This window comes from Lissotriton helveticus, chromosome 8 (assembly GCF_964261635.1).
Source record: "Lissotriton helveticus chromosome 8, aLisHel1.1, whole genome shotgun sequence".
In the NCBI taxonomy this organism is placed as follows: Eukaryota; Metazoa; Chordata; class Amphibia; order Caudata; family Salamandridae; genus Lissotriton; species Lissotriton helveticus.
The window spans coordinates 172574956-172602379 of record NC_136069.1 but is presented as its reverse complement, the minus strand read 5'-3'; the positions used below and the strand labels follow the sequence as shown (position 1 = coordinate 172602379).

Sequence of the window (27424 nt, the reverse complement as noted above, 5' to 3'; positions counted from 1 at the left end):
ATGGTTCTCAAAACTAGATCTTAATGCGGGGTACCATCAATTGGAGCTGGAGCCAGAAAGCCGGTACATCACCACCTTTTCGACGCACGTGGGTCTGCGCCGGTACCGGAGGCTCAGCTTTGGCGTGTCCTCAGCCGCCGAAGTATTCCAAAATCCCATTTGTGAGGTGCTGTCAGGGCTGCGGGGAGTAATCAACCTCAGCTATGACATCCTGGTGTATTCGGACACGCTTGAGGAACACCACTCGCACCTGAGGGCGATGTTGCAATGGCTGGTGGACTGCGGACTGACCCTACACGAGTCGAAGTGCTCTTTCTACCAAGATGGCATTGATTTTTTTGGTTACACCTTCACGCGAGAGGGACTCCGGGTGGATCCAAAGAAGGCCGAGGCCATCCGTGCGGCGAGCACCCCACGAAACCCCAAGGAGGTGAGGAGTTTCCTTGGCATGGCTACGTATTGTGGCCGATTCATCCCTAATTTGGCGGCGATGTCAGAACCCCTGCGGGCGCTCAAGCGCCAGGATCACAAGTGGGAATGGTCTTGTGCAGCCAACAAGGCCTTCCAGGACATCAAGGTGAGCCTGCTCGACAAAACCGTGATGGCGTACTTCCATCGACAGCGCAAGATGGAACTGGTTGTTGACGCTAGCCCCGTGGGCCTAGCGGCAGTGCTCATGCAAGAACATGGCCCGGAGATGTGGAAGCCGGTTGCCTATGCCAGCAAAGCTTTGACCGACACTGAGACACGCTACGCTCAGATCGAGCGAGAAGCGCTGGCCATCAAGTGGGCATGCCAACATTTTCATCTATATCTGTGCGGCCAGGAGTTCAATGTGGTGACCGACCACAAGCTGTTGCTTCCACTGTTTGCAGGATCGTCCCGGCTGGCTCCCCCACGGATTGAACGGTGGGCCATACAGCTGCAAGGGTATAACTTCCAAGTCCTCTTCTGCCCTGGGGCTCACAATCCGGCAGACTACCTGTCCCGACATCCGGACGTGGCAGTGCCAGCACGCCCTCCGGCTGACGGCTGCAGCGAGGAGGCCTTCATCCACATGGTATCGCAGGCGGCGTGCCCAAGGCCATGACGCTGAAGGAGCTAGGCCAAGCCACCCAGGAAGATGCCACTCTGTCTCGGGTCCGGTAATCCCTGGAGAACAACAGCTGGGCTCACTTTATGGATAGGGCTCGAACCCTCCGGCTGGAGGTTGGCTATGCACGGCAACAGTTGTGGCAAGTTCGGAATGAAGTGTGGGGGAAGAAGGAGTCATCCTTAGGGGATATTTCATCGTGGTCCCCGAGAGCCTACAGAAGAGGATCCTTGCCTTAGCCCATGTGGGACACCAGGGAATGGCCAAGACCAAGGCAAGGCTGAGGAACAAAGTCTGGTTCCCAGCCATGGACACAATGATGGATGAGATGGTGCGGTCATGCCATGCCTGCACGATCACCGGGGGAGACCCCACGCCAGCACCAGTGATCACCGAGGGACCGTGCAGTACCCTGTGGACACATTTGAGTGTAGACTTCGGAAGTTTCCCCGACGGTCATCACATGATGGTCATAGTCGACTCGTTCTCAAGGTTTCCCGTCGTTGAGGTCATACCATCGACAGCCTTCCCTCAAGTAAAGAAAGTTATGGACCGCATCTTCGCCATGATGGGATTGCCTGAAGAAATCAAGTCTGACAATGGACCCCCCTTCCAGGGACGAGAATTCCAGGACTACCTTGCGAACCTGACAATACGACACAGGAGGATCACCCCATTGTGGCCCCAGGCAAACGGGGAGGTAGAGAGGCTGATGAGAACCATCAATCGTGCACTTCGCATTGCAGTAGACAGCGGGGATGATCCGGAGACAGCCCTTGACCAGTTCCTCGGTGCATATCGTCAAACTCCTCACAGCACTACTAGCTGCGCCCCCGCTCATCTACTGTTCAAGAGAGCTCCCCGAGACAGCATCCCGTCGGATCCAACTTGGGTGCCCTCGGCACGGGATGACGAGGCCGTCCAGGCGAGAAGAGAAACCACGAACCGTAAAGCAAGCGAGGCTCGTTGAGCTCAGTAGCCGAAGCTCAAAGTGGGAGACCCGGTGGTGATCAAAGACCGACACTCCGGGTGGAAGTTTCGAACACCCTATGAGCCGGAGGTATGGATTGTAGAAAGGGTTCAAGGGACGATGGTGACGGCCCGGAAGGGGCAGCACCTGGTCACCCACAACATGTCCAGCTTCAAAGAAGGCTACGGAGACGGAAGCGGACCCTGAGGCCGTCGCGGATCAGGACATGGCACCAAGGACACCCCTCTCGGGGTCACCAACGGCGTGGAGTCCGTCAGCGGAGTTGTCCTGGCCATCGGGCCAAGGGGCAGGGGGCAGTCCCCTGTTGACCAGTCAGACCAAGGACAACAAGCTGGCCGAGGGAACCCCGGCTGGGGTTGCCACATCTCACTGTGGCCGAAGCCAAAGATACAGCCTCTGGCCTAACCCTGGCCCAAGCAATGGCTCTGAGACTTTGCCTGTGCATCCCCATGAACGTGGTGAAGTCGGTGTTATCGGACTAAAAGGAAGGAGGGATGTAGAGATCCACTCGGGCGCTCCCATACAATGTATCTGCACCACACGCATACCTACACTCCTCGGGGCGGGCTCGCTCCGGGGGTATAAATAAACGGGCGGAAGACCGCTCGTGTTCTTCCGGCCAAGGATATATCACTGTGTCCAGCATGGTCTTTTGCTGGTGTTTCTAGGGCCCAATATTACATAGGCCCCGCCGCACCACACTATTGTTCAGTGTGGAAAGAGGGAGGCCATGACTCCCGTGAGGCGAAGCCTCCAGTTGATTTTCATGCCCTCCTCATTAATGGCAATAAACAGCATATTATACACTCTGCACATCGGCAAATCTGGTTTATTCAATTATTTTTATGTGCACTAGTTTTACCAAAAGTTATGTAATCAAAACGAGGATGGAAACCGTGTGACAATCAGGAGAATTACTTTCTGTGTAAAGTAATTGTTCTGCAACCTATGAAGCAGTAGAACGTGTTTTTTTGAATGTCAGCTGTGCTGTGGTAATAAACTGAAATTTGACATTTGCTACAGTGCATGAATGCATAAATGTGTGTTTATTAATATAGTTGCTCTAAATAATGTGGAATTCTGTCACATTAATTTCCACTGCAGTGCCATGGCAGTGAAAATAAATGTGTCCGACGGCACAAGGTATTGCTTAAGCCTTTTCAATTAACCAAATTCAAGTGAAAAACTACAATGGCAAAAACCATATATTCAGATGCACAAAGAAGTGGGGGTTTTCAGTGAATTTCGGTCCTTTTTTCTGAAGTGCAGCATTCACCTTTAATTTCAATACCCTCCCAAGCACAGCCTTTGGTCATGCATAGAGGGGATTGGTCGCAAGAGTAACTGAGTTATGGTTCTGGCTCAAATGCGGAAAACCACTGAAAATTTCCATTTATAGTTACCAATGCACACGCCATAACTCTTGCAGTCCACAATGTTAAGTAGATAATATTGTATTTTGCTTGATTAGTTAAAATCTTTGCAAATGCATAACAAAAATATTCCCATTGGACACAATTAGATACAATTAAAACATTTAAAAGCTGCATAATGTAAAAAAGATCATCAATTACATATTCCTGATTTGTACAATAGGCAGTCCACAATGTTCTTCTCTTAATGGTTCTTTTATTTGTTTCTGTACCGTTGGCAAAGTGGTGTTTTGCACATGGTGGGTTGTGTGAGTTATGTAGTGTACATTGGTAAGCATGAGTGGAAACATTTAAATGATTTTCCAATTTTGAATCAGAGCCATAACCCAGTTTCTAACTGTGTGTTTTTGAGTGAATTTCATTTTACGATGTGCTTAATTTCCAACCTCTGCTGCCCACAGCATTCAACCATGTGGAATAGGGGTTAGCCCCAAAGACCTGGCCGGCAGTCAGTCTCTGTGCCTAACCCACCCCAGACAGACAATCCTCATTGCACCCTGCCCAGTTTATAGATCTCTAAGCATGACAGTGAATTTAGATAATTATAGCTCCAAACTTTTTAACAAATTTTCACCAATGTCAATTGGTTAATGAACATTTTATTCACCGGCAGAACCCAAAGGATCCGTCTCTCACCATACACCTCGTAGCCCAAGAAGATTATCAGCGGAGTCCCCCTAGGATCATCCCGCAGACCCACTTTCTTCAACATCTAGGGGAGCCGCCCCCCCTTCGGGCTGTCACCATCAGATCACACTGACTCAACATCTTCTCCTACGCAGACGACACCCAGCTCATCATCTCACTGTCCGAAGATCCATCCACCACTAAAGCCAACTTCCACAGATGCATGATGAATGTTGCAGACTGAATGAAGCACACCTGTCTTAAACTCAGCACGGACAAGACAGAAGTCCTCATCTTTGGAAATAACCCCTCACCATGGAACAATGCCAGGGTGGCCCGGCGATCTCGGACAACCCCCAACCCCAACAGACCACTCCAGTAACCTTGGCATCATCCTGGATAGCAAACTTACCATGAAGAAACAATTAAACACAGTCTCATCTGCTTGCTTCCACACCCTTTGCATGCTACGCAAGATCCTCAGGTGGCTCCCTGTAAACACCAGAAGGACCGGCATGTAAATCCTTATCTCCAGCAGACTGGACTACGGAAACGCGATCTACGTTGGCATCACCGCACGCCTCCTGAAAAGACTCCAGATAATACAGAACTCAGCAGCAAAACTCATACTAGGCATCTATACAAGTACCCACATCAAGCCCCATCTCAGGAAACGACACTGGCTCCCAATCCAGGAGAGATGCCAGTTCAAGATGCTGACTCACATATACAAGGTCTTGCACAACGCAGGACCAGCATGCATTAACAAACGCCTGATCTTCCACCAACCGACCAGACTTCTTCACTCAACTTACCTCTCCCTCACAGGCACCCCACCAATCCGCCGAGCCAACAGCAGAGGACTCTCCTTCTCGCACCTGGCTGCCAAGGCCTGGAACAACCTCAGGACTGCAAGTCGCTCCAGAAATTCAGAAGAGATCAAAAGAACTGGATGTTTGAATGATCAAACCTCCATGCAGCAGCAAACAGCTCCAGCACCTTGAGACCCCTAGGGGTGAATTCTTCTCTCTTTTTACTTCATGTAACCATGCATTATAGCTCAGTATTTCACTTGTCATTTTCAATAAAATTCCCACTTAAAATAAGTTTTTTCATAAATGCCAAAACTAAACATTTAATATAAAAATACATAATGGGTAGCGTGTAATATGATCCTAAATAGTCATCTTGGGGTTCTGGTGGCATTTACAAACCACTTGGCCCTCAGCTTGGGGTTTATGTCATCAGAACCGGGGGCACAACAAGTGTTTTAAGCAATGTAGGTGGAGATATCTTTATAGCCAACATGAGGGAAGAGAAATGCTAAACTGTAGTTCAATAGTATTAGACAAACACAATTTTATCATGAGTGATAGACTGGTGTCAGTATTTATCCCTAGATTAATCCCTTAGGCTCAGTTGTTTAGTGGTGGGCCTAATTGCTGAGGCCATATTGTTGATGGGAGGTGTTTGATCTATTTACTGCATATGGATATTTGGATTTGTGATGTGTTTATTTTGCTGTGGTTACATATCATCCAATATTTGACTTTGAGATATTGTCCGACTGAGTATGTGTCAAAGTCAGATGAGTTTTTATACTTACGTATGATTTGTTTATTATCTGCTGAACAGTAATACTTGAAATTGAAGGAGCCGATTAGGTGCAATATACAGCTACGGTAAATGTTAAAGATGGGGTAAAGATGTGTGGTACATTTGTTGCGAATTAATGGAGCTGACCTGAAGGTGGCAGTAAGATGATGAGCTGTCTGATAGAAAAGATGCAATCTGCTTCAGTTAGAAAGATCTCTTGGCTCAAAGTCTGTTTGGTTTATGGAGTGTTTTATGTAAGGCATAAGGCATTTAGAGTTTCTTTGGGAAAATACCTATATTCAATGATTGTTGAGCATTCTGACTGCATTGGCTGCAGAGCTAGTCGTTGACGTGGGTCTGCAGGCGATTCTGGTGACCCACAAGCATTTGCAGTATTTGAAGGTTGGCCAAAGCCTTGATGAGATTAAAGGTGACTGAGTGTTGATGGTTTTTCTTTTTTTTTTAACTGGTACACTGTATCAAGCTTTGGTAATTGTGGTTGAGCAGGGGGAAGTGATGCAAGAAGAGTGAAATTGATGGGCGAGACGTAATGCAGGTTTCCTTCCAAACAGCAAGGGACAGTGGTGAGGAGGACTTCAGTTGTTCTAAGGTACTACCACTTCAGATATTATGGCTGGTAGACCCTTTTTCCTCTGAAACCATCTAGTAGAGCTGTTTGTGACCTTGAGACCTCTCATCAGGTCTGTAGGCACCTCAAAAGCACTCTGTATTCAAATCTTCTGCCCTGTGTTAAAGGCTCATGGCTACTCTTGGATCTGCAGGCTGTAGCTAAACTCTCCAGGACATATGGCAGATCTCCCTTGAGCAAGGCAGCCACCAGGTCACAAGGAATGGTAACTTTACTGGCTGCAGTCAGCTTTCATTGCTACCAACTCCTCCTTCTTGTGAAGAAAAGAAAACGTCCAATCTAATCACCATTTAGAGGGTGAGCGGCAGTTATTCCTGCATGTGTGCCCTCTGTAGAGACGGACAATGAACTCAAATAATGTATGTATACATAAATGATTATGCATGGAGACACAAATATGCATGTGTTTGATATCCACAAAATAGCATATTTATATGAGTCAAGTAAACATATATGTAGTGGAAAGACCGTAAAATAAGGCATATTAATTTAGGGAAAACATAACTTTGCCTGAGCATGCTGTTGGACTGAGAATGTTCCCTGTGGGGTATGCAGTCATGTTGCCATGCTCTGAGTGTTTGACTGTGATAACATGTGGAGTGAGAAGTTAGCCTGGCATATGTTGTCCACTATTCTAGTGGGCACCTTGCACCAGTCTAAACGACCCTTATGGTGATGGTTGTAAAGTCAACCTTATAGACCAGCTATCCTAGTGGTAGCATGGACAAGCAGTCTTAGGCTAAAACTACAGAGAGCATGTGAAGCCAGCGGTTTTACCATATATAATCCCTTGAATACCAAATGAAAGGACACCACACAAGGTATATATATATCAAATATATATGTATTTATTACTAACACAACCCCTCTGCACTCTTTATGAGGTCAGAGTTCGAGATACGTTACAAGTTACTCATTAAGCATACTATAAGTTGCACAAATACAATTCTGCCCTAGGGGCCTCACAAACCATATACTAAGTAAGTGGCATAAGAGCCACTTCAGGAAAGGTGAATAGGCCTAGGGAATCGCTGGGGCTACACTACAGAACCAAAGGTTTGGAAGTAGGAGACCCACGGGAGACGCGTGCAGTGTGGGAACACAGACGCAAGTTACCATTGACTTACAATAGAGAACGAAGAAGTCACAAAGTAACTGATTAAGGACACTTCCGGGTGGACTACAGTGAAACCCCTTTAAACTAGGACACTTGTATAGTCAATACCCACGGGAGCACCGGAGTACTCGAGTTACCTCACCCAGGGACGCCGGGTGCATAGGTGCCTTTTCGTGTCGGGTTTCGTCAATGCTTTCAATGGAGACCTGCAAAAAAGTGCTGCAGGCGGCCGAAGGAAGATTGTCCGGGTGGATCAAAGGTTGGATCAAGGAGCTGAAGAACCTGAAAGCAGAGGGGACAGAGTCTGGGTCACTAGCCAGTGACCAGGATGGAACCAGGATAGAACCAGGTGATGTTGCGATGCAAACAGGTGAAGAGGTGAAGCTTGTCTCCGCAGCCACAAGGACCAGGAGGCTTCGACAAAGACCAGGAGCTGGAGTTGAGCTGTTACACGAAGGATCTAGCTGCCTGCGGTATCCGTATCCGGATTTGACCCAACAAGCCTTGGTAACCGCAACCCATGCAGGAAATGAAGATTCGCTTCAGGTCAGACCAGCAAGGTCTGAGGTGCTTCTCTTTTGGAAGGAAGCTGGAGAAAGCCCAGAGCAACCAGGCAAGCATTAGAAATTCAAAGGATCGTCTTCAGGGGGCTCACTAGCCAACGGGCTAGCAACCGGGAAGATGCATCGAGCTGAAATGCAGGAGCGGACCGCAAGCGGCACTCGTGGTGTGTGGAGGGCTGAGCTCTGGTGCAGATGTTGCTCGGGTCTGGGGTTTCTCGTGCCCCAATGCACAACTGCGAGTTACCTCAGGAGTCGATGCAGTTAGCAATTTGCAATATGTCCAGGGAGTCTGGTCCCACGTCTCTCGTGTCTGCCACAGGTCTCAGCTTTGCTGTGGATGTGGGACGGAGTCCAAGAAGTCTGGAAGTCCAGTCCTGAGTAGCTGAGTCGTCGGGTTCCGTCGGGTTCCGTCGGGAGCGTCGACAAAGCAAACTGGCAAGTTACTGGTGGTGCCTGCTTGAACAGGGCGGTCACTCCTTGACCACAAGGGAGATCTTCTTCAGTCTTATAGTCAGCATAGAATGTCGAAGTCCAAGAGTTCTGTTTCGTAGTTTCTTTCCAGGGTAATCTGATGTCTCTAGACACAGCTCCTAACTTTATATCAAACTAAGGGGCTGGATTACCTGCTAGGTCCCTCCTATGGGTGGACACTGAGAAGGGGATGGTTACAACCCTTTCTCTTTGTCCAGTTTCGCGCCAGAGCTGGGGCTGGAGCAGGGCGCCCCAGCAACTAGTTTGAACCGGGCTATGCATGGAGCACCTTGTGTGCCCCAGGCAGTGTCTCATTTTGCAGCCCTCCCTGCCCCAATACACTAAAAGCCTGTCTGAGGAGGTGCTAGCAACCCCCAAGGCACGAAACCTATTGTCCAGGCCTCCCCTGCTGGAGTTTCGTCCAGCAGCAGGAGGTCAGACTCGTGTCTGTGGTAGCAGCATCCATTTTGTGATGCTGAGGCTCTGTTTAACTTTAACATGGTAAAGCAGTAACTACATGTCTTTTCCCTCGAGAAGGGTGGAATGCTACCCCCGCCGCCAGAACTGGCGGGGGGGGGGGTAGTATTCCAAAGTGTTTGACACCTTACACAACATGTTTTGCTAAAGCCAAACCAAAGTTAGCATTAACCGCAAGGATTATAATGCACTTAAGAGTATATGGTATGGCTATATCATAGAACAGCTATAGGGACATGGTTCCGAAAGCTGCAGAGGTGCTCAGCTCATGCTAGGGCACCCTCTCACATAAAGCCAAGCACTCTGCCTCCAGGATTGTTAAGGCCTGCCATAGGAGTGACTTATCGCCTCCATGACAATCATTTTGCTAAAATCAGATGGGGCAAGCAAGGAGAAGTTACAGATTCCTTTCCAGTAGAACGAGGAGTGAGGCAAGGGTGCGTCCTAGCACCAACACTATTCTCAATCTACATAAACGGAATTGTTGCCCATTTAATGAAATCCCCAAGCGATGCTCCAATCATAGCAGGCTCCCACGTCCCCGTCCTAATGTTTGCGGACGACACGCTCTTACTTTCACGCACCCCGAGCGGTCTCCAAAAAGTGGTTGATGCCTTTGGCGAATTCTGCGATAGTAGGGGCCTTGAATTGAATACCACCAAAACCAAATTCATGTGCCTAAACTATCAGTCCTCTTTCAAAGGTGTAATTAATTACAAAGGTACCCCTTTAGAGAAAGTGGATGCTTTTACTTATTTAGGCATCACCCTTCAGGGAAACATGAAGTGGAAATCGCATATTAATAAGACATTATTGAAGTTTAACCAGCTTGCTGGCGCAGTAGCCTTAAAACATCGCAAATCGTTAACAAAGCCGGTTAACTGTGCACTTGAAATATACAATATGAAAGTATTGGGTGCCTGCTTATATGGATCTGAATTATGGGGGTTTTCAGACTTGGGAGAGTTGGGACGTGCGGAAAACAGATTCTTACGAGGGCTTGTTATGGTTCCCCAAAGCACACCCACAATTCCGTTGAAACTGGACCTTGGTAGAAAAAATATCGAGGATATAGCCAGACTACGGCCACTCCTATACTGGAGACGTTTGATGGTCACCCCAGAGCTGAGCCATTATGCGGCAGCTCTGGAAGATGTTGTTGAGTTCGATCGTTTTCATTGTATTGAATGGCTGAAAGAACTACGGGGGCTTCTTGTATTGTTAAAGCTGGAACACCTCTGGGGCAACCATGATGTGGCTAGTTTCCCTTCGAAAACGAAATTGAAAGATTTATACTGGGAGATGGTCTATGTAACAATGTTCTGTAAAGGTTCCCAATCAAAACTGACAACTCGCTTTTGTGATATTAAAATGTATCCATCATGTGAAACATATTGGGACATAATAGAGCGACCACATGATAGGAAACTATATTTCCAATTTCGTATAGGAACCTTACCAGTGAATGCATTTAAAAAACACTGGTCTCCAATGTGGGATGATCATTGCTACTATTGTAAAGATCAAATAGAGCACATTTCCCATTTGTTGTTCTGTTGCCCATTATATGCTAGCCCTAGACGTAAATGGCTGAAGCCAGTGTGCCTAAATATCGGCACCCGCAGCCAATCGACAGCCCTTAGAATACTTGAATCTGATTGTTCCACACCATTTGTTGTTGCTGTAGCTAAATTTCTTGCCTGGGCATGGACAATTCGCACACGCACTTTAAAGTCAAATGTAAATGAAATAGTGTTGCCCTAATCTAATCTAATTAGTCTATTGTATGAATTGTTTTTAAAAGAAATATTTTTAGAAATAATTGGAAATCTTTTGTATTTATTATGTATAATATTCGACTGTCATTGTTTAATATGTGTTTTAGAATTATTTTTAAATGTAGTATTTATTGTAATAGGGCTAGGAAGGATGCTTTTATGACAAATGTCGAATAAAGCTTTGAAATTTGAATTTGAGTGACTTATAGGTACATATGTGTCTATATATAAGGGTAGATATAGGTATACTATATCTAAGCAAGGGGTGATTACACCACCTTGCCCAGGCAATTTCTTTCAACCCACCCTGCCCCAATACACTACAGGCTGTCTGGGGAGGTGCTAGCACCCCCTAAGGCAGGAAACCTATTATAGAGCATCATCTCACATAAAACCAAGCACTCTGCCATAGGAGTGACTTACAGGTATATATGTGTCTATATATAAGGGTAGACATAGGTATACTATATCTAAGCAAGGAGTGATTACACGACCTTGCCCAAGCTGAGTGATCAGCCTGTGGTGTCAGTTTGGATGGCCAGCCAGGGGTGGCATAATACATGCTGCAGCCCCTGGTAGGCCTTGGATGCACCTATGCCCTGGGTACCTATGGTACACTATACAGGGGCTCACAAAGGTGACTTAATACCCAATCAGGTATGTACCTAAAGTACATGGTATCAATTTAGAGAGAGAAAAGCTGGGCTGTGGGTCTGACTAGCAGGCCCACAGCCACACTAAAGTCGAAAAAACAGAAAATCACAGCAAAAAGTGGGGTTGACCATAGGAAGCAGACCCTACTCTCCTACACAACACCCCCCCCCACCACCAATGCAGGGACAATAAACTAACCTTGACCAGTTGAGTCTTCATGTTCTAAGTGGTAATATCTGGAGAGTCCATCTGCATCGGCATGGTCAGTCCCAGGTTTATGTTCCACTGTAAAGTCCATCCCCTGTAGGGAAATGGACCACCTAAGCAGTTTGGGATTTTCACCCTTCATCTGATTTAGCCACAAGAGGGGTTTATGGTCTGTCTGAATCTTGAAGTGAGTATCAAACAAGTATGGCCTCAGCTTCTTCAGGGCCCAAACCAGAGCAAAGGCCTCCCTCTCAATAGCTGACCAACGTTTCTCTCTAGGGGTCAGCCTTCTACTAATAAAAGCAATGGGCTGATCTTGACCATCTTTATTCAATTGTGAAAGAACAGCTCCCACACCGAACTCAGAAGCATCTGTTTGGACAATGAATTCTTTGGAGTTATCTGGACTTTGCAGAATAGGTGCAGTGCACATGGCCTGCTTCAGGTCATCAAATGCCTTTTGACAGCTTATTGTCCACTGAACTTTCTTTGGCATTTTCTTTGAGGTGAGGTAATTAAGAGGAGTCACAATGGACCCATAGTTCTTAACAAACTTCCTGTAGTAACCAGACAGGCCCAAGAAAACTCTGACCTGTGTCTGGGTGGTTGGAGGAGTCCAGTCCTTTATGGTCTGGATCTTGCTCTCCAGTGGTTGAATCTGACCCCCACCTACAAGGCGGCCCAGGTATACAACCTTACTCTGCCCTATCTGGCACCTAGTAGCCTTGATAGTTAGGACTGCTTTCTGCAGGGCCTCCAAAACATTTTTCAGGTGGATCAGGTGATCCTCCCAGGTGGAGCTAAATACAGCAATATCATCAAGATAAGCTGCACAGTAGTCATCCAGGCCTGTGAGAACTTGGCTCACCAACCTTTGAAATGTGGCAGGTGCATTTTTCAGACCAAAGGGCATTACCATATATTGATAATATCCCCCTGGGGTTGAAAATGCTGTTTTGGCTTTAACATCCTCAGCTAGCCTGATCTGCCAGTAGCCAGCTGTCAAGTCAAATGTGCTAAAAAACTTGGCAGAAGCCAATCTGTCAATGAGCTCATCTGCCCTTGGTATTGGGTGGGCATCTGTCCTAGTGACAGCACTGAGACCTCTGTAGTCCACACAAAACCTCATCTCTTTCTTACCATCTTGGGTGTGAGGTTTAGGCACAAGGACTACTGGACTGGCCCAGGGGCTCTCTGAGGGCTCAATAACTCCCAACTCCAACATCTTTTGACCTCTGTCCTGATACGGTCCCTGACATGATCAGGTTGCCTGTAGATTTTACTCTTCACAGGCAGACTGTCACCAGTGTCCACCTCATGGGTGCACCAGTTTGTCTGACTTGGAGTCAGTGAAAACATATGTCTATAGGACTGGAGAACTTGTTTGCAGTCCTGTTGCTGTTGATCAGTGAGGCTGCCTGCCAAGGCTACATCATCAACTGACCCATCGTCAGGGTTCTGAGAAAGCAGGTCTGGGAGAGGGTCACTCTCCTCCTCCTGTACCTCATCGGTAGCAATGAGCAAGCCCATGTCTGCCCTGTCAACATATGCCTTCAATCTGTTGACATGAAGCACCCTGTGGGGGCTCCTGGGAGTTCCAAGGTCAACCAAGTAGGTTACCTCTCCCTTTTGCTCAACAATAGTGTGGGGTCCAGACCATTTGTCTTGGAGTGCTGCTGTGGCCACTGTCTCCAACACCCACACTTTCTGTCCTGGCTGGTAAACAGTCAGCACAGCTTTTTAGTTATACCAGGTTTTTTGGAGTTCCTGGCTATCCTCAAGGTTTTTGGATGCCTTTTTTATGTACTCGGCCATCCTGGAGCGGAGACCAAGTACATAGTCCACAATGTCTTGCTTAGGCTTTTTGAGAGGTAACTCCCATCCTCCCTTCACCAGACAAAGGGGTCCTCTTACAGGATGCCCAAATAGAAGTTCAAAAGGGCTGTAGCCAACCCCCTTCTGTGGAACCTCTCTGGAAGCAAACAAAAGGCAGGGCAGCAAGATATCCCATCTTCGCCTAAGCTTTTCAGGGAGTCCCTTGATCATGCCCTTTAAGGTCTTGTTGAATCTCTCCACCAGACCATTGCACTGTGGGTGATAGGGTGTGGTGAACTTATAGTTCACTCCACACTCCTTCCACATAGCAGTCAAGTATCCAGACCTAAAGTTTGCACCTCTTTCTGAGACAACCTCTTTCGGAAAACCCACTCTTGAGAAAACTCCCAGGAGGGCTCTTGCCACAACAGGGGCTGTTGTAGTCCTTAAGGGCTGTTTGGGGATCCATTGGTCCAACAATGTCTATCCCAACTCTTTCAAAGGGAACCCCCACCACAGGTAGTGGTATTAGGGGGGCTTTTGTGGTGCCACCTGATTTGCCACTGGCTTGGCAGGTGACACAGGAGCGACAAAATCCCTTGGCATCTTCTGACATGTGTGGCCAGTGAAAGTGAGGGACAAGCCTGTCTTGTTCTGGCCAAGATGTCCTGCTAAGGGAATATCATGGGCTAAGGTAAGAAGGAAGCCCCTGAATTTCAGAGGTATGACCAACCTCCTGCAAGCACCAGGCTTGGGGTCTATAGCCTCTGAATATAGGAGCCCTTCATGCCAATACACTCTATGGGTACCTGTAGCATTCCCAGCAGCCTCAGCAGCAGCTTGCTGTCTGAGGGGTTCAAGAGAGGGGCAGTTCAGCTGCGCCTGCCTCGTATCTGCCCTTGAAGGTCCCCCTGTCCCAAGAAACTCAACCAGATCAGGCTCAAGCTCTTCTAGGACAGTTCCTTCTTGGGTCTCACTATCCGCTTCCTCAGAAGGCTGATCCTCACTCTATATTGACGGTATCCTCCTTGTTTGGATAGGCACTGAAACCGAAATAATGGAATTTTACACCTTGCTCAATATGAAATCTAAGGATATCCAATTCACCATCAAATTTGACAAACATAAAATAGATTTCCTTGATCTCTCCATCGTCGCTGAAGATGAAGTACTACACACTACTCTTTACAGGAAACCAGCCGAGCGGAACTCGCTACTGCAATACTCTAGTCATCACCCAAGAGGCCTTAGGGACAACCAGCCCTTTGGTCAGTTTTTAAGGATCCGCCGCAACTGAAGCAAGAAGGATGATTACATGGAACAATCAGAGAACCTAATGAACCGCCTCACTGAACGGGGCTATCCTAAACGTCTAACCAAAAAATCTCGGAAAAGAGCGTGGTTCAATCCACGAGAATCTCTGCTTCAACCAAGTGAAAGAAATAACGAGGTTGACCGACGCCTGATATGTGTGACTACTTACTCCACTAAGAGTAATGCAATCAAAAAAGCTAATAATAAGCATTGGGACATGATTACGGAGGATCTAGACAGTAACAGCTTACCTTTCCATTCCTTCAAAAAGGCAAAAAACATTTGTGACCATGTGGTATGTTCATTTTTGGATACTACGACTGAACCAACCCTTACCTCACTTTGGAATCTGCCACCTATTGTGGGACATTACAGATGTGGCAACTGTAAAGCCTGTCCATCCGCTATTCAAACAAAGGAATTCCGGCTTAAACATCACTGCATTAGTTTAAAATCACACACTAACTGTAATACCACGGACGTGGTCTATTGTGTAGTTTGCCCGTGTGATCTAATATACGTTGGCCAAACCCAACAGCGCGCTAAAGTGCGGTTTCTGCAACACTGTAGCCGCATTAGTTGCAAAGTAGCTGGGGCGCCGATGGTTGAACATTGTACAAAAGAAAATCATCAACATGAGAGCCTTAAGTGGGTTGTACTGGAACATGTTAAAATGGGCCCAAGGGGAGGTAATATAGCTCCCATCCTCAATATCAGAGAACTTAAATGGATTGATTACTTTGACTCTGTGCAAAATGGTCTTAACGAGTTCGAGAACAGTTTTGCACAACTTGCCAATCTGTAATCCTTTTCTTTATGACTTTCTTTATCACTTTCTTCTGGCTTTTACTACCACTACTACTAGCTGCGATAACGTGTGTTTTACCACCATGTGCGGTAGGTACACACACGTAGCTCTAACGAATTGTACTTGCTGTTTAATAAAAGTGCCATGTGTTATACCACCATGTTGGGTAGGTACACACATGTAGGTAACTGTATTTTACCTCTATTACCTTTTAAACGCCTCTTTTACATGCCTGTCTTTCACTACGCTGTATAATGTAATACATGCACTGTTGTTTTAATGTGGGCAACATAGGACCTTTGTTTTTCTGTATTATTCTTATGTGAATTACTAGCCTGATAAGGCTTCTTTATTTTGACAACTGTTAATGGAGATTTTTCTTGAGACATTAAATTACTTTGACCATAGCGCATTAAGGGCCAGATGTAGGTAAATAATATTTACCGACCTCTTAAATACCGAGTCATACCGACTCGGTATTACCGAGGAGGAAAATGAGATGTAGGTAACAATGACGGTATAAAATACCGACTCGGAACCTGTCGGTACTCGGAAACGGTATTTACCGACTCGGAATATACCTACACGGTAAAATCCGAGACGGAAAAACCAAAACCGATCCACCGGTGCCATGGCCCATAGGAATGAATGGCAACTTCCGACCCGGAAAATACCGAGTCGGGAAAAACCGACCCGGTATTTACCGTGTCGGAACTATCCGCCGAAGAATTTGAAACTGACAAACATGTGTGCCTGTGAACCAATCAGGTACTTCAACCACACCCAAATTCCAAGCCACAGGGGAACTAACCAATCAGATCCAAGCACCACACCCCAGTACCTGGGACAGGCCACGCCCATGCAGGTGCAGAAACAAACAGTCAGGAGAGCAGGAGGACAGAGTGTGGAGCAGCCTTTCCTGACACAAACTACACAGCAAGATGGAGAGCCAGGAGGCACAGAGAGAAGCTGCTGAGCGCAAAAGGAAGCAGAAGTTCAGCCAGGAGGAACTGCAGGTGCTGATTTCGGAGGTTGTCAGACATTATGGGAAAATATTTGGAAAGCAAACTCTGCATGTTGCTGAATCAATCAAGCGCAGCACCTGGTTGGACATACAAGGCAAGGTAAATGCCATTGGTGTCACCCACCGTGACCTTGAAGACCTAAAAAAACGGTGGTATGACATCCGCATAATCACCAAAAAAAAGCTTGCTGCCCACCGCAAGGAAAGTGCTGCTACAGGAGGCGGAAGAAACAGAGCCCCCAGACTCACCGACATTGAGGAGATGGTCGCTACAACCCTTGAGAAGGAATGTATACACGGAATAGGAGACGCAGACAGCTCAGCAAGAGGAGCAAAGAAAGCAGGTAAGATGCAGGAACAATATCATTTACCCTTTTACCTATTCCCCTCACAGGATAAATCAGACTCCACAACAGGTTTAACTAATGTCCTGCAATGCATCCTGGGAAATGTAGTCATGTGTAGATACCTCAGAGCAGTCAGCGTGCATTGCAGCAAGGGGAGCAACAGACAAGTAGCATAGGCAAATGAGAGACAGGCAAATGTGCAATAGAAGTGTATTTAATCTCATGACACAGGTGAACAACATTACTGACACAATGTCCATGTCTGTCCACAGGAGAGTCAAAGCGCAGCACAGCTGAGGTCAGAGAGAAGAGGAGGGAAGGAGCCGGACCTAGCACTTCTCACGGAGGGCAGGACCAAGAGCAGGCTGCCCCGATACCTGAGGAGGCAACTGCTGAATATCCACGTTCCCCTCTCCTATTTGGTAGTCAGGACACAGGAGCGGCAGAACTATCACCCACCCCCACATCACCATCCCCAGTGCTGGGAAGAGTCAGGAGCCATGATGTGCCCCCTCGCAGAATACTGCAAACATCATCGGAGGAGGAGGAGGTGGAGGGTGACACACAGGACAGAGGCAACACCGAGCAGCAGCCCAGTCCCAGAGTCACGCGGGCCAGTGTCCGAGGGCGACGGCCACGGGAGGTAGAGGATGTGCGGCAAGTCCAAGGTGTCTTCTGCGGACTGGAGGCCACCATGGTGAAGGTGCAGCGCCTGCAGGCAAAAGCAATGATGGGGGTTCAGAGGCACGCACGCACAACTAACAATAAACTGGAAGCAGTAGGCAAGGGCATAGGGGACATGGCAGAAGGCATACAATCCATGGCGTCAGGAATTTCAGATATCACACAGTGCATGACTGTCCTGTGTGACAAATTGGACAGGGACCATTTGGAGAGACGCAAGGCCCGTGTGGATGTGCGCCAGCAAACCAAGGCCCTGAACAGGTTTGCAACTGCTACCACTCTGCTGTGCAGACGGTCAGTCACGATGCAGGATGCCATAGTGCAGTGCTGCACCAATTTAAGTGAAGGTATGGCCAGGATGACCACTGCCATGGAGCTAGTGCTCGCGCATCAGACTGGCACTGGAGGCGACACTTGTGCTGCCGAAAGCGAGGGGTCCACCAGCAGGAGTGGTGCAAGCACTCCTGTGCATGACTTACGGAGGAGTGGCAGGCGTGGGGGAAGTTTGACAGGCCAGCGTGAGGACATAGGCTCACAGCCACAGCAGCCCCGCCCTGTGGCCCGTGGCCACAAACAATGACTTTGCACTCCACCCAAGGCTGTAGTCACGGTGGTGTGAACCGTGACAACACACTCATGGAGTGTTAGTATTAGTGAGCCCAATGTGAGCTAACAATGCTGTGGCGTAGTGATTATTAAACTACTTACACAAAGTTACATTCATGCCTGTGTCTCTTTACTCACTCAGAAATATTGTTGTGTAACCTCTGCCCGTCTCAGTCTCCCATCTGTAGCTGCTGCTGCCACTGTGGCTTGGGGCTCTGCCACCTCTGGGTCGTCATCAATGTCCTCATGAAATGTGAGCTCCACCTCAGTGCCTTGCTTGGTGGCGAGATTATGCAACATTGCACAGGTCGCTATTATTTTGCAGCAGATGATTGGGGTGTACTGCCGTGCACCTCCACTCTTATGGAGGCAGCGAAACCTGCTCTTTAGGAGTCCAAATGTGCGCTCAACTACGTTTCGTGTGGATCTGTGAGCCACGTTGTATCGCCTTTCACTCCTGGTGGATGGGTTGAGGTAGGGAGTGAGCACGAAGGACCGCAGGGCATATGCACTGTCGCCTAGGGGGAGAAAGATAGACATTAATTGCAAGTACTTGAGACGTAGATCTGATGTGAGTGTCAGGGTGTGTCAATGTGATTTACCTAGCAGGTATCCATTTCCAAATTCTCCGGCAAGTAGGCGTGTGTATATTCCACTGTTCTGGAATATGTATGAATCATGGGTACTTCCGGGGAACTTGGCTACGATGTCAGTGATGAGGTTACCTGCATTACATATGACCTGGACGTTGATGGAGTGCGTCGATTTGCGATTCCTGTATATGTGCTCTGTGGCTGCAGGTGGACAGAGTGGGACGTGGGTGCCATCGATGCAGCCGATCACGTGAGGGAAGTGTGCCAGTTGATAAAAGTCAGTCTTGGTTTTGGCTAAATCTGCCGGTGTAACAGGGAATTTAATATAATGCCCCATCCTCTGCATCATGGCGTCAAGAAACCTCCTGAAGAAGCGGGACAGGCAGCCCTGGGACACGCCACCCACTACAGCTATCACACTCTGGTAGCTCCCTGAGGCCAGCAGGTGTAAGCTACATAGCACCTGGACATGAGGTGGGATGGCATGGGCCCTGGGTGTTGGGTGGTCCAGGAGAGGGTGTAGGTCCCTGATCAATTGCTTGATGGTGTCTGGGTGTAGCCTGTACCTCTGCAGTATTTCAGGCTCTGTCAGTTGGAACAGTGTTATCCTCTGCCTGTACACTTGTTCCTCCCTTAGCCATTCTCTCTGTCCTGCTGCCTGTAGTCTCTGCCGTCTTGCTATGATGTAGAAAGCCGCCATCATGGGTCCTGAGGTGCATTTTGGGACTTTTTTTATAGCCCTCCCTTGGTTACCACCTGCTTTCAATGCATGGTAAATACCGACTTAAAAATACCGTTTTTCGGCAGAATCGGTATTTTTGGGCTTACCTACATCTCCAAGGCTTATTTTACCGTTTCTGATTTACCGAGTCGGAAAATACGAACTCGGTATTTATGTATACGGTAGATTCCGACACGGTAATTTTACCGGGTCATTCTTACCGAGTCGGTATGTTTCCGACTCGGATTTTAAGAACATCGGTATTTTCCGGCCTCCTACATCTCATTTCCTCGGTAACGGCCGATTTTACCGGTTTTCGGCCGTTACCACCCGGTAAAAGCCTACCTACATCTGGCCCTCAGTATGCTGAGTGCTCGGAGTATCCTGAGCGTTATCTCTGGTCACCTGGCAACCGAGCCAGCAGACAGACGCATAGTCTTTCTTTACTGCTCATACAACGTGGTATATGCGTGACCACGCCCCCTCCCTCACTTCCTGGTTACGGGATCCGAGCATCGGTTGCCTTCATGGTCCCTGGCGTGATTTCTCCGTGCGATAATACCAATTAAATGGGTGAGTCGCCATTGAGTGTTTTTCCAAACCCTCCTTCTCATCGGGTATTTTGGACGAGTGACTAACCTAATCCCATCCCCGTAGGTATTGTTTTCCAGTAATTCACAAGCCTTAGACGAACGATCTCCTGCTCACGGGACGTGAGCCTTTCCTGCTCTCGTGACTCCCCATTGCGACTTTGCCTTGTATTGGATAGGTGAGTTGTCATTGATTTGGTTTTTTGAACCCCCGTCTCCTTTTCTAATTTTGGTGATCAACAAGTTTATGGTAATAATTAAGCCCGCTCCATTTTTAGATAATGATCTCCTCTACTCTGAAGCAGTTGATGCACGATCGATGAGGTAATTATTGCATAGCCTAGTGTTGTTGCGATATGTTCCCTCTTTTATCTCCGCCATTTAAGTGTAATCATAGTGTAAATTTTTTATTCGGACCCCCAGATTACCTCAAGGTCCAGTGATTTAGAGCGTGCAGTTCCCGACGCGCCCGATACCCTAGTTTTTCTCCTCAAGGTAATTGAGTTGTTTTTTTCCATTTAGACTTGTTCATTTAGTTAAGTAACTTCGTGTCTTGGCTTAGATTTCCCTAGCCTTGTGGCGTGTTCCCAAAATGTCGTGACATTTATGGTCATATAGTTCTCTTTGTGTGTATGGTTTTTAATGAGCTGTCCAAGCAGGCCTTTGCTGCTATGGCCAATTAGGGATCTTTCATAGACCCTGATCCTTGATTTAGCTCTCTCATTCTTTTTAACCCTAGGAGGTCAGCCCACCGTCCCCACTGTCCTGACGAAGACCCGCGCTGTAAGGGCAAGCATCCCTACATGTTACTGGGTCGAAACGTAGACTTTTTTTCTTCTAATTTACCAACTCCCAGCGCCAGCAACAATTGTACATCTATATGGGTTGTTTGGTTCAAAAATATTTGTAATGACATGTGCCATTCTCTCATGTGGCCCTGTTTTCAGGGGACCATTTTATGACTGTATAGAGAAGCATTGATTAACAAATTTTTTCTACTTGACTAAAGAGAACTGTGTTACTGTTCACCCTTTTCACTGAATTCCCTCACGGCACCTCCCCCCCTTCACTTCTCCATCGTATGTGGGCATAAATAATCTGAAAAAGTAAAAATTACTGTTGATACATATCATATAACCTATAATAAGGTTTTCTGTGAGTACTCTGTGAATAAAAACATGGTACTTTGAATTTGTTTTTTCCTCTTTTGATTCCATGCTTTAATATTCTCTACTAAAGATATCTTGTTCTTTCAAGTCCGGGACCCCCTGTCCATAACACTTATTTACCCAGGTCCCTGTGACTTTCTTTGGGTCAACTCTGTTTACCTTAACACGATCCTCACTCTGAGGCAGGGGGGAAGGCACTGCCTTAACCCTACTGCTCTTTCTCTTGGTAGGCAACTGGTCCATAGTTTCAGGATCCAGGACCTGTTCAGGTTTGCACTTTTTGGCCTGTGACCTGGTCACAGCAAGGACATTACGTTAGTTAATAATTTGTGCCTGGGTCGTGCCCCAATCTCGTCCTGTCTGCCCTCTGTTGTTGTTTGCTGCCATTTTGTTGACTCCAGCCCTCCCCCCCCTCCCGCCTCCCAGCTGCCCCTCCCTGGCACTGGTTAATTGGAACGTCCCGTCCGGAGAAGCTCTGTCACCAGCCTGACTCCTGCAGACGCGGTCGCTCCTGCCTGGCTCCCTGGCTATTGGTATCGTAGCGCTACACTCCCCACTGCATTTGTGCCTGCTTGCTCGCATTTGCTGATTTAATTATTTGTGCCTGTGTTTGAGCTCGCATTTTCCGCTATTATTCATTAAGCCTGTATTTAAGAATATCGCATCACCGATCGCATTGCCCGCATTGCTGCCCACTGCTGCCTAATTTATTTGTGCCTGCCTGCTCGCATTACGTTAGTTAATAATTTGTGCCTGGGTCGTGCCCCAATCTCGTCCTGTCTGCCCTTTGTTGTAGTTTGCTGCCATTTTGTTGACTCCAGCCCTCCCCCCCGCTCCCGCCTCCCAGCTGCCCCTCCCTCGCTCCGCCCACCTCCACTACCCATTTATGACAGATGCATTTACACGCAGCGTCCACCTGCAGCAGTCACGCCGAAGGCGCGCCAAAGGTAAGCCCGTCTACGCCCGTCCACGCCTGGACCGCGCCCAGCGCCAGACCCCTTGGTCCTCGCAAACCCATCACCCCCCGCATCTCATACGACGCCGCAACCCTCACAGCCCTCAACCCCGGCCGTCCACAAAACTGCCATCAAGCCGCTCCTGGACACACCCATGTACCCTTCACCTGCCACTCCTGCAAGTTCGACTGCACCGGAACCCACACCAAATCCACCAACCCCAAACAGAGCTCCGACTCTAACCACCTAAAGTGCATCCTGCTCAACACCCGCTCGGTCCACAGACACGCCATTAACCTTTGGAACCTACTCGACACCACATCTCCGGACATCGCCTTCCTAACAGAAACCTGGATGAACGCCTCATCAGCTCCCGACATCGCCATAACCATCCCGGACGGCTACAAGATCATCCGAAAGGACCGCACCAACCAAACAGGAGGAGGCATAGCCATCGTCCATAAGAACTCCATCCGCGTCACCACCAGCTCCGACGACAACCTCGCAACCGCAGAACACCTGCACTTCCAGATCCACACCGACCCCAAGACCACACTCAGAGGCACCCTCATCTACAGGCCACCAGGACCCCGCACACAATTCAGCGAAGACATCACTGACTTCATCACCCCACACGCCCTCCCCTCCGAGGAATACATTCTTCTGGGAGACCTCAATTTTCACCTGGAAAAGAGCAACGACAGCAACACCACCACCCTTCTGGACAATCTCGCCAATCTCGGACTCAAACAACTTGTTGACACCCCCACCCACTATGCCAGGCACACGCTCGACCCTATCTTCACCTCCAGCAAGCACATCTCCTTTAATCACACCACAGCGCTCCATTGGACAGACCACAGCTGCGTTCACTTCAATTACAAAAAGACCACGACCCACAACCACCCTCAACCAATTCTTCGAAGAAACTGGAACAAAATCACCACCGACCAGCTCTTTACATCGCTTCTTCAAAACCCTCCTGCCAATTCGTCGGACCCTAACCAAGCTGCCACCAACCTCACACACTGGATCACCCACAGCGCCAACGAATTAGCACCCTTGAAAAACCATCAAACCAAACATGGAAGTAAAAAAGCCCCCTGGTTTAACGACGACCTTAAGAAATCCAAGAAGCTCTGTCGTACCCTTGAGAAAGCCTGGAAAAAAGACCCAAACACTATCACCCTTGCCACCTTCAAAAACGCCACCCGCAAACACCACCAACTAATCCGATCAACCAAGAAATCAGCATTCAAAGACCGGCTTGACAACAACGCCCACAACAGCAAAGAACTATTCAACATCGTCAAAGAATTCACCAACCCCACCGCCAGCACCAACGACATCATCCCTCCCAATTCCTCTGCGACTCCCTAGCCTCTTTCTTCCACAACAAAATCGCCGACATACATAACAGCTTTAACAACCAGTCCAAGGACCAGTCCACTACACCCACCTCCGAACCAAAACCCCCTTCGAACAACCTCTGCGCATGGAACCCAATCACCACCGAAGACACCATCCGCCTGATGAACTCCATCCATTCCGGTTCCCCAACAGACCCATGTCCCCACCACATCTTCAACAAAGCAGACTCCATTATCGCACCCCATCTCCGAGACGTCATCAACAGCTCCCTCAACTCCGCTACCTTCCCGGAAATCTGGAAACATGCCGAACTCAGCGCTCTTCTGAAGAAACCCACAGCAGACCCTACCGAACTGAAGAACTACCGCCCCATCTCGCTTCTCCCATTCCCTGCCAAAGTCATCGAGAAAGCCGTCAACAGCCAGCTCGCCGCCTTCCTCGAAGCCAACAAATCCCTCGACCCCTCACAGTCTGGCTTCCGAGCCAAACACAGCACCGAGACCGCCCTCATCGCAGCAACAGACGACATTCGAACACTACTGGACAACGGAGAAACAGCTGCCCTCATCCTACTTGACCTCTCCGCAGCCTTCAACACAGTCTGCCATAGCACCCTTATACAACGCCTCAGCAACATCGGAATACAAGGAAAAGCCCTGGAATGGATCATCTCGTTCCTCGCCGGCAGAACCCAGAGAGTCCGCCTCCCCCTTTTAAATCAGGAGCCACCGAAGTCATTTGCGGCGTACCACAAGGATCATCACTCAGTCCTACCCTTTTCAACGTATACATGAGCCCCCTCGCAACCATCGCGCGACAACACAACCTCAACATCATCTCCTACGCCGATGACACACAGCTGATCCTCTCCCTCACCAAAGACCCTAACACCGCCAAAACCAACCTACATGAAGGGATGAAAGAAGTTGCCAAGTGGATGAAGAACAGCCGCCTAAAACTGAACTCGGACAAAACGGAAGTCCTCATCTTAGGCTCATCCCCCTCCGCTTGGGACGACTCATGGTGGCCACCGGCCCTGGGAACCGCACCCATACCAACGGACCACGCACGTAACCTGGGATTCATCCTTGACTCCTCACTCTCGATGACCAGACAAGTCAACGCCGTCTCATCATCGTGCTTCAACATCCTACGCATACTCAAAAAAACATTCCGCTGGATCCCCAACGAAACAAGAAAAACGATCACCCACGCACTGGTCACTAGCCGACTGGACTACGGAAACACCCTGTACGCCGGAACCACAACCAAACTACATAAAAAACTCCAACACATCCAAAACGCCTCAGCCAGACTCATACTTGACATTCCCCGCAAAGATCACATTTCCGGTCACCTGAAAAACCTCCACTGGCTTCCCGTCAACAAGAGAATAACGTTCCGTCTCCTCACCTAGGTCCCGAATGCCTCAACACGCGCCTATCCTTTTACACCCCCACTCGCCAGCTGCGATCATCCAATCAAGCCCTCGCCGCTGTCCCGCGCATCCACAGAACCACCATGGGGGGAAGATCCTTCTCTTACTTAGTGGCCAAAACTTGGAACTCTCTCCCCATTCACCTCCGCCTTACACAGAACCACCTCTCCTTCAGAAAACAACTAAAAACTTGGATATTCGATAAGTAAATTACCCCCCTCTTCCTCAAGCGCCTTGAGACCCTCTGGGTATGTAGTGCGCTATATAAGTGCTGACTTGACTTGACATGTGCTGATATACCTAGCATTGCTGCATGAGTCGTATACTCCACTTCAGAACAGACTGAAGATTCCAGATCATTGCCCAACAAACATTCTACAGGGAGGTCTGAACTAACAACAACTCTTTTGAGGCCAGTTACCCCTCCCCAGGAGAAATTAACAATTGCCATACTATGGGTGGTAGTGACATTGCTTGCATTGGTCACTAGGTAATTGTCACCTAGTATTATCTGTCCAGGGTCCAGAAAGTTAGGCATCACCATGGTGACACTGGCACATATGTCCCTGTAGGCATGAGCCTCTTTGTTATTGATTAAAGGTGTTTGCCTGTACTTGCCCAAGTTATTGGGACTCACAGTAGAGGACAAAGCCATGTCCACATCACAGACAAGAACAGCTTGAGCTGGTATTCTGACTAGGCGAGAATCCATCTCAGTACCCAGGGTTAACCTCACTATAGCCTTGGGTTGAAAACCACCACTGTTAACTGTACTAGGGGGGGGGCAGGTGCCTTAGGGGCAACAGTGGTTGCAGCTGTCTCCTTCTTGGTGCAATCACTATTCCAGTGAGAATTAACCTTACAAGTTTTGCACCAGGGTTTCTTTGGGCCTTCCTTCTTCTTAGATTGTTGGGAACCCCCACCATTAGAAGCTCTTTGGGGACCTTGAGAAGACTTCTGGTCTTTTGCTTTCTCCCCACCCTTTTGGCCTTGCTTCTTCTGATCACCACCTTGGTTCGGGACCTTCTGCTTCACCCTGGTTCTGACCCATTTGTCTGCCTTCTTTCCCAATTCTAGGGGAGAGGTCAGATAAGAGTCAATCAGGTGTGGATGCAATAACTGGTTCTGACAATTATTAAGAATTTGCTCTCTCATAATTAAATTATATAATCCTGTATAGTCTTTGACCTTACTGCCCAGTAACCAGCCTTAGTGGCACAATCTACAAAGCCAGTCCAGTCCAGTCCTGAGTCTGCGTCTTCTGGGTGTCTCTGAACAGCAACCTATACTGCTCAGTGGTTAAGCCAAACCCATCTATTATTGCACTCTTCAGGACATTGTAGTTGTCAGCATCCTCATCACTAGCTGTGAGGAGCTTGTCTCTTCCTTTTTCTGAAAAGGAGAGCCATAAGATTGCTGCCCACTGACTTTGGGGTACCTGCTGTACATTGTAAGCCTTCTCCAAAGCAGTTATCCACTTGTGGATGTCATCCCCACTATGGTAGGGAGGGACAATCTTACTTAGGTTTATATAGTCATTTGACCTTTCCCTACCTCTAGGGATATTGCTGCCACCAGTGGAATCTAATCCACTCAACTTTTGCTCTCTAGCAAGATCCAGGGTCTCTTTGGCAAGGGCAATTCTTGCCTCTTGATCCTAAGATTGACTTCCCTCATCCTAGACTTATGCTCTCTTCTCTGAGGTGAAGTCATCCTCATCACTGAATGAATGAATGAATGAAATGGCTTTTATAACGCGCAACTATGCCCAATGGGCGTCAAGGCGCCTAACTCAAACAACTAGCTAAGGGCAGTCAGATACAGGAGCTTACTGATATGCTTTAGTGAAACACCAGGTTTTCAACGCTTTCCTGAAGAGATCAAGTGAAGGCTGTAATTTGATCTCCAGGGGAAGTGTGTTCCATAACTGGGGTGCCAGAATGGAGAAGGCCTTGCTCCCCCATCTAGCCTTCTTAGCGCGAGGAACCACCAGTAGGTTTAGCTCTAGAGAGCGTAGACATCTGTTCGGGACATACCTCGTGAGCAAGGATCCCAGGGCATCAGCCGGGCCTGCCATCAGGGCACAGTACGTGAGGCAGAGAAGTTTGAACGAAACTCTGGAGGGAATGGGGAGCCAATGGAGATTCTTCCTGGCCAAGGTCACGGAGGACAGCCAAGGCAGGGCCAGTACAAAACGCGCCGCCGCATTCTGTACAACCTGCAGGCGCTGCAGAAGGCCCTTGTTGGACCCGGCGTAGAGTGAATTACAATAGTCGAGCCTTGAGCCAACAAGAGCGATCACAACCTGCTTACGTGCCTGTGGGGAAAGATA

At 48.3% G+C, this 27424-nt stretch overlaps 1 long non-coding RNA gene across 1 annotated transcript; it reads right to left on the bottom strand.

The window, feature by feature from the left end:
• Positions 1 to 17162: 17162 nt before the first annotated feature.
• On the bottom strand, positions 17163 to 18697 carry LOC144771529 (uncharacterized). Its single transcript, XR_013599329.1, has 2 exons — positions 18393 to 18697; positions 17163 to 17676 (listed from the first exon to the last, which is right to left on the bottom strand). It is a non-coding gene; the product is annotated as an uncharacterized LOC144771529 (long non-coding RNA).
• Positions 18698 to 27424: the final 8727 nt, after the last annotated feature.